The sequence below is a fragment of the Dreissena polymorpha genome, chromosome 12 (genome assembly GCF_020536995.1).
Source record: "Dreissena polymorpha isolate Duluth1 chromosome 12, UMN_Dpol_1.0, whole genome shotgun sequence".
Taxonomy (NCBI): domain Eukaryota; kingdom Metazoa; phylum Mollusca; class Bivalvia; order Myida; family Dreissenidae; genus Dreissena; species Dreissena polymorpha.
The window spans coordinates 30,426,993-30,434,955 of NC_068366.1; positions in this window are offsets into that span (position 1 = coordinate 30,426,993).

A 7,963-nucleotide genomic window follows, 5' to 3' on the forward strand; every position below is an offset into this window, starting at 1 on the left:
CATCGGGTAGCCAATGGTTTAGCCAAGCCATGTATTTAAACATGCTCTGAAGATTAAGCAATCTTCGCATCCAGTCTCAATCCACGTAAACAATAAAATGCGTGAATAAAATGCTGTTAAAAACATATTCAACAAAATTGTATACTTTAAAAGTAGCTTCATCATATGGTTTTACAATTATTCATCTATCGCCTGCTACTCCTTTTGTTTTTCCTACATCTACAACTGCTTGCGGTTGGTTCTCATATAAGAATCGGAATTAGTTAACTCACTAATCCTGTAATTGTTAGGTGACAGTGGTACTTGCTTAGCTCGTTTGTTTGTATACTTGTGCTGTGCGTGTTTTTTGACATTTAGACACATGCTTTTAAAAATTAATTTAATGCTTGTAATTATCGGCATTATTAAAGCAGTCTGTTTATTATTCATTACAATGAATATAAGTCATACAAATAGCAAGCAAAGTCGTTATTAAAACGATATTTTCAACAATTTATTTATATTGTGAAACGTATTTAGTAAATGATAGATATCATACTAAGTATAATTTAAAGTAAGATACACATAAGTAATGCTACGTAATAGTACGCTGACAAAGACGAGTGGAATTCGGCATTTTGGTTAAAAGAGCCGCTTTTTTGTGGTTTGTGGTTGTATTATGCCTGTCTATTCACACTACTAGTGAAATAAGTTCAGGATTAATGGCAAATCCCAGAAATATAACAAATTGCTTAAAACACAATGCTGTGATGGCGTGTTGAACTCTTCTCGGTTAACAATATTTGGTTTTGTAAATACTTCAATTGCATGTACGTTAATATAACATACAGATTACCATTGGTAAAGCAAAAAAAAAAACAGCAGTCGTATATTTCTCTTTATTCTGAGTAATTTTCAAGTACGATAAAGAAGCCATTTGTGATTGCTTTTGTCAATTCAATGCTAAAGGTATACCGGTAATAAACGTCTTAATAATGAGTTGCATCAGTGATAATCTTTTTGCGGATGTTATTAATAAGTATTTAATGGCAAGAATTTAAACGCAACATCCATATATATATATATATATATATATATATATATATATATGACAATCACATGTGTTGTGTGTCGGAACAATGGAAATAGTTCACATATATGACATGAATCATCAGTTGCAGGCCTATGCACAACTGTTATTATGTTTGAAATCCAAAATACAATAGATGATTCACCTTAAAAATGATAAAAAGCCACTGAACAACGAAAGCACGTAAGAATATTTTTACATCAAGATAACACACTTTACATTAAAGCATTAAAGTACTTGGCACACTTGTACACGAAGATATCGTAATTAAATACACGCTTCAAACTGCATTATGTTAACATATTTATGAGTAAGTATAAGAGAAGTATATACTGCTGTAAAGTAGAAAGCATTCTAGGAGCGTGAACAAAAATGCTCTGCTTTTATCACTGCGACTGTACTAATCGGTGTGTTTCAATGGTTTTACATATGATCTACAAATACATAATGCCAACTACTCGTATACATTTCAAGTAGCACGTGGTAACCGTTAGTCAATTTGAAATAGCGATAAAACGAAGTAGTAACATCCGTATTATTTTTTATGAGTTCTTCTTTCATATTTTCCCGTGACGTATACGACCATCTATAATGTGTGTTGGATTTACCCTGCGATCGATCTAATGTTTAAAAATAAATGTCGGAAATGTTATAATGTATTTACACGCGTAAATGTATACGACATAATTTGAAGCATGTACCTCGAAGAAGGATAATGTTCTGAAAAACTTTGTATTTTGACAACAAAAGTACTATTCGCCATGGACAGTTTTACGAAATCTCTGATTCTGTTTATCTTTTGCGATTACTAGTTTTGATTAAGACGCTTTTAATATAAGAAAGAGTACGTGCGAGTTCACAGATTGCAATTTGAACAAATCATCGAATCTAGTCCTCTGGTAGACTAAGTAATACAGGGAACATATAACGGTGCATAACCTATTGTATTGTATTTATTTAACAAATATCTAACGAGTGTTATTTACATATTTCGTATCCGGTTTCCAATTTCTAATGCACTCAAAAAAACAACTTCATATATGCTGGATTACAAGTCAATAGCGCAGATACTTTCACATACTATTTAAGGAAAGATGTGAAAAAGAACATGAATTTCTCTAGTGATCTATTACTGATAGAGTTTCATGGTTCCATATTGCTCACCAAGACATTCGAGAATTTAAATCATTGCAATAACAATATACTTACAGAGGAACGGTTCAATTTATTTAAATCGCTTCGCCAGAACAGGATAAAATATATTCATCATATTCGTATATTTTTAATATGACTTATAATTAATGAATTAGCTCGCATTAGAATTTTGTGTAGTTTTCGTTTCGAATTTGCTCTGAAAAGTTAAAGAAACGTTTACTTTAGTAACATAGTATTCTAATGTAGTTTAGAATGATACGATTGTAAAAAGGTGAAGTAAAATTATTGATATAAAATCAAAACTATGTATGAGGATACTTAATGCTGCTTCTTCACGAATGTTCAGGTAAGCTTCTTGGACAAAAGACTTATAAATTGACATAATAAGTCGGTCAATGTACTTCCATTACCCGGCTCAAATGGTATTATTCCCCTGTTATTTATTCTCATAAATACGTTAGGTAACGTTTCAGATTGTTATTTACATGAAACAAGTGCAAGCTTATTCCCGACCAAGGTGTTGTTTGTTTCTGTGGAATGTTATAATATGCGGTTAGATTTGAAGACCGAGGTCATTCTGAAATCATCTAAGTGCGTATGTAGCTACATTTTAACAGCACTTCGTTTGCGATCGACAACAACATGTCATGCTAAGAGGGTTTATAAAGTGCTGGTTTGAAAGTTGTTTCTATCTATAAACTACAGAAGAATTGGTTTTATGAAGTGCCAAGAACGCCTTTAGTTAATTTCGCAAAGTTGTTTTAAACAAAGCAATAGGCAATCAAAAAAAATATATATATGTCGTGTGTCATTAAACAAACATATTCATCATATCTCGATGTTCAGTTTATGAACATACATGTGTAATAAGGCGCGAATATAGTAACTGGAATACAATAAGTTTACTTTTAAATGCAAATATTCGGCATCATCTTTTACAGAGGGGGGATAAATGCAGAAAAATGCAAATACAGAAAAATGATTACACCAACTTCCAGATAACGCGAATACGTGTTATACAAGCGCATTTAAAAAGGATTCCATTTATAATGCGATGAATTGCTAAGTTAAACAGCAATTTGGCAGTATCATGGGTGCTAATTTCACAAAAATATGTATCAATTTAAGAGTGGGTGGGTTTATCAGTGTATTTACACATAATAATGGGTCTATTGTGATATATTACGACGTAGGTGTTTAACATAAAAGGCATTTCACATCGGCAAAATCCAATTTATACAAACACATTAACAAAGAGACAAATAAATTACATCGGTCATCCTTCCTATCAATATTTTATGATTAGGGCAATTATATGTTAGTAGAGCAGGACTTAATTTCACACAATATCGATGCGTACCATACACATGGTTTCAATGCGAACAGTCTCTCATTAAACGCCGTTGATTTCCAGTAAATATTATATGAATAAATACGAGGCGGATGTCTATGTATGCCGACCAAATAATTGAATAAACTAAAACACATCTGTACGAAGAACACATGCGTCTTAATATTTGACATGTTAAGTAATTTGATTCGAGTTGAAATGATAAGGGCTAATACTAAATGATAGTTTTGCGACGTGCCTTTGCAATTATTCAGTCTGTTTAAGAATAGATTGCTTTGTCAAAAGCCAGCATTCTCAATTTATTAACTGGGAAAATTTTAATAATGGGTATTAAAGGTAAACACTCTAGCATCAAAACATACAGTATACACCGATCAATAGTAAATGAAGCATTTCAAACTGTAAAATGACAATAAATACCTACCAAATCCTGCGGCAAAGGCATGTGAGAAATAAGGCAATATCGAATACGAAACGATCGGCATTCAAAACACTGGCATAGTCTTAATTAAGATGTTAACTAAAAACGGTGATAAACTTCATTTAATGAAAAATAAGTTAATTCGATGAATGAAGACCTTTTTTAGATTAAGCTTGAAACCTACTGAAGTAATTCTCTCAAATAGGCTAATGCAATCTTCGAAAAAATTCCTTCGGGTCTACTGTTTGTACATAACTCCAATATTTTATTTTCTGTTGAAAACCTGAATAAAACAGCTCCGCTGAAAAAGAAAAAGCTCGTGGTCAATAACCGCGTGGGTTTCACATATGAACTGTATCCGATAACATTTGGACCTGCAGCGCCCATTATTTGCTCATTTGATTTATAATTGAACGTTCGTATAAATCATTGAAATGCACTGGTGTGTGAAACTTAACATGTGATAAAACAATACATCAGACTGCCTTTTCTCGTGACATACTCATACAATGTCAATTATACACAAAGCTGAATATTACAGCAGTATATGTCATGTGAAAAACAACTAAGTATAAAGTGTATAAAGTATCACACAGTGTTGTAGTTATAGTATTATTCATTAAAAATACAGAAGTAAGACGTCTTATGATAATGGTATTGTATGGTGTCTTAAATTGTCATTCATGCATATTCATTGTTATAATTTGTTTTGCTAAATAAATTAGTAAAGGATAATAATTAAACAAAACCTATAAAGGTGTTTACGAAAAAAATGATTCTGGTTACACGGATCTACATTTCCGATAGTTTACAGATGTCAATACCTTGCTATTCGTAATATCAAAAAAAACAACCATTGTCTCTTTAATCAACAACGGTTCAAGATTTCATCTGAATCAGTCAAACATGTTTTTCCAAAACATCATAAATGCTGAAAAGACTGTTTCCTTTTTTATGCTCTCCCACTCCTGATGACTACTTTGACAACCATACTAGAACTGTTTTTAATTATGTTTCGAAACTTCTTCCTTTCACTATGAGTAAGTGGTTTTGAATGCACGCTCATTCGAAATACATTATATTTATTAATCATCATACGGAAACGAATCCGCTTTCCGGCTAAAATCGAACATATATGCTTAATTAATGCGCTTTAATTGTGAAACAATGCGCTATATTGATTCTTTGGTATTGAAATTGCATCTTTATAATAACGTTTTTTTGCAACGTTTCAATTTTAACTCGTCATTGGTATTATTGATATGTGTTTGGCACGTTTATATTTTACACATTTACATGTTTTAAAATCTAAACAATATCTTTGTATTTACATCAACGGTGTATAAGGTTTTGCAAATTGTTTTTTTTTCATATATACTATTTACACAAAATATGGGAAGAAAACAGTATGAACGCAAAATACAGAGGAATTGTTTACTCCTCCTTCGACATGAGCAACATTTCCAGTAAATGTTTGCGATATTTAAAACGTTTTCCGCTGCAAACAACGATTGTGCCTATATAATTGCAGTTAGTTTTCAATAAGAGATTGCATTGGTCGAATGAATAAATAATGTATTATGTATGAACATTTTTTAATGATTGGGTCTATCTCAAGAAACAACAAATATTTGATAATTCCTCTTTTATAGTGTCGAGAACAAGGGTTCCAACTTTGGTCTTCAAATCTTGATATTTAAATCATTATGTAAATCGTAGAACATATCTAATGGTCAGGACTAGACTTTTGTGTTTTGTGAGGAAGTATGCATCATTTGTTATCAAATTTCAGTATAGGCGTCCTTTTCCTTTATAAAAAAATTAAATGTTCCATTACCATTTGTTATGATACACATACATAATACTAGTAGTATGATAATTAAAATTGTCAATATTATTTAGTTCGTATACAGATTAAAAGGCACTCTATTAGAATAACTAACATAATAAAAACACACAGTGCGTCGTACAATACTTATTTGTAATTCGGACTGCTTTAATTATAAGTTGTAACGAGTTATTCATCGCAAATTTATTGACGACCTTCTCAATTGTTTGCTTGATGTACATGTATATTTCAATCTTCATCTATTACGTAATAGTGATATAAAGTTTGATTGTTGACAATATGTTCCGTAAACAACTCGATTAGAGACACATGTGTGAAAACTGTATAAACTAGAATAATAGGATTGGCCCTCGACGTGTAATAATATCCGATAAATTCGATTCGATCGTAAAGTCTAATGACTTCGTTCATTACACATTTTCCTTGCGAGGATCTATTGTTATATGGTTATAATAAATATACGTCATATGAAATAAGGGACAGCCAAACAACCATTCATTGCCATCTGACATTATCGGGGCATGTGGTATGGGTCATTCTTCTATATATGGCTGGTATAAATAAATATAATGTTTATTGTATGGCTGTAAAAATTGTTATTGTATTGTATATTGAGTTTGTATTTATCACTGCAACTGAGATCGTTTAAACTATTTCAAGAATAAACGTTTTTATTATAGAATTCATTGAGGAATCAGACTATATAGCTATTTTTAAGCTAAACAGTACTTACGTATATTTTGTAAATATGGCCGCGGATCAAAAGTTTGAGCTTTTTGAAAAGCTTCTTAAACTAATCGTATTGTATGGTTTTAAAATATGGGGATTTGAAGCTAATGTCCCACATAGAAAGTGTCCATACCGCATTGTGAAATATATTATCGGTTTAAAAACAAGGAAAACGCCTATCGAAGCAAATATATCAGAGTATATGTAAAGCTATCCTTTATGAATATGAAATTGATTACAAATACTTGTCAAACTATCATAATAAAATAATATGTTTTTTAACTATGATAATTATATTATAGACGCCTCTGGGGAAACAGTCGGCATACTTCTCAGAGAAAACCGGTATCATTAAGCTACGTGTTTACTGTTCATGCATACAGAGCCAATATCATCTTATTTATATTAAATGACATTAAAACAAATATAGCTAGGGTATAATTTATAAACTTAGTGCACTGAAATATAAGAAATGAGGTCGAACGCTTGTTTAAGGCAATGCAACATCCAGTAACGTTATACCACATGAGGCATAAATAACATTCATGTTCAACCTTACATAAATCGTGGCCCCTAAGTAATTACATGTGCAGTGCATTTCAATAGCTTTTATATAAGACTAAAAAATGCGCAATTACAACAAAACCGTTCGATATGCAACGAATACATAAACAAGTGGGTGAATATGACTTTAGATTGCTTACATGTGTATTAGAAGAGTCAGTTTTAAAGCCAAGCGCATTATTTTTCTAATTATATAAAGGTCATTATGATGTCACATACCAAATATCAAAGCTTTGTGGTTTCATTTACGTTTTTAAGTTATGCATGATATACACAATGTGAAACATTTCAACACACAATCACCCAGAATCACAAGACCAATTTCGACCACAGGGACATGATTTTAATAAACTTAGCAGAAGTTTACTTGCGAAATATTTAACCTCTTGTATTGTTCGTTTAAAAAAGAAAAACTAAAATAATGTCCGAAGTAAAGTCTGTTTAAATCAAGCGACCTAATGTGCATTATTTGAACAAACATTGCAGCGGACCACTATCTGGCGGCACATACTAAATATCAAAGCTTGTGATATTTCGGTTTCAAAGAGTGTTTAAATTATTTGTTACAATTCTATTTAAATCATGTGACCCCTGTGTTTTACCCTAGACGCATGATCTGTAAATACGCTGAACTGTATACAATGTTACACACACACACTGTTAAACCCATACAATCGCAAAATATCAATTGGTAAGTATACTTTCTGTTAAAGTAAACCATTTGTTATAAAACGTCAATATGACCAACAGTTTGTCATAAAAAGAGCACATATGGCGATATTGCATGACCGTTAATAGTTTGATTATTTATAAGAAATAAAATAT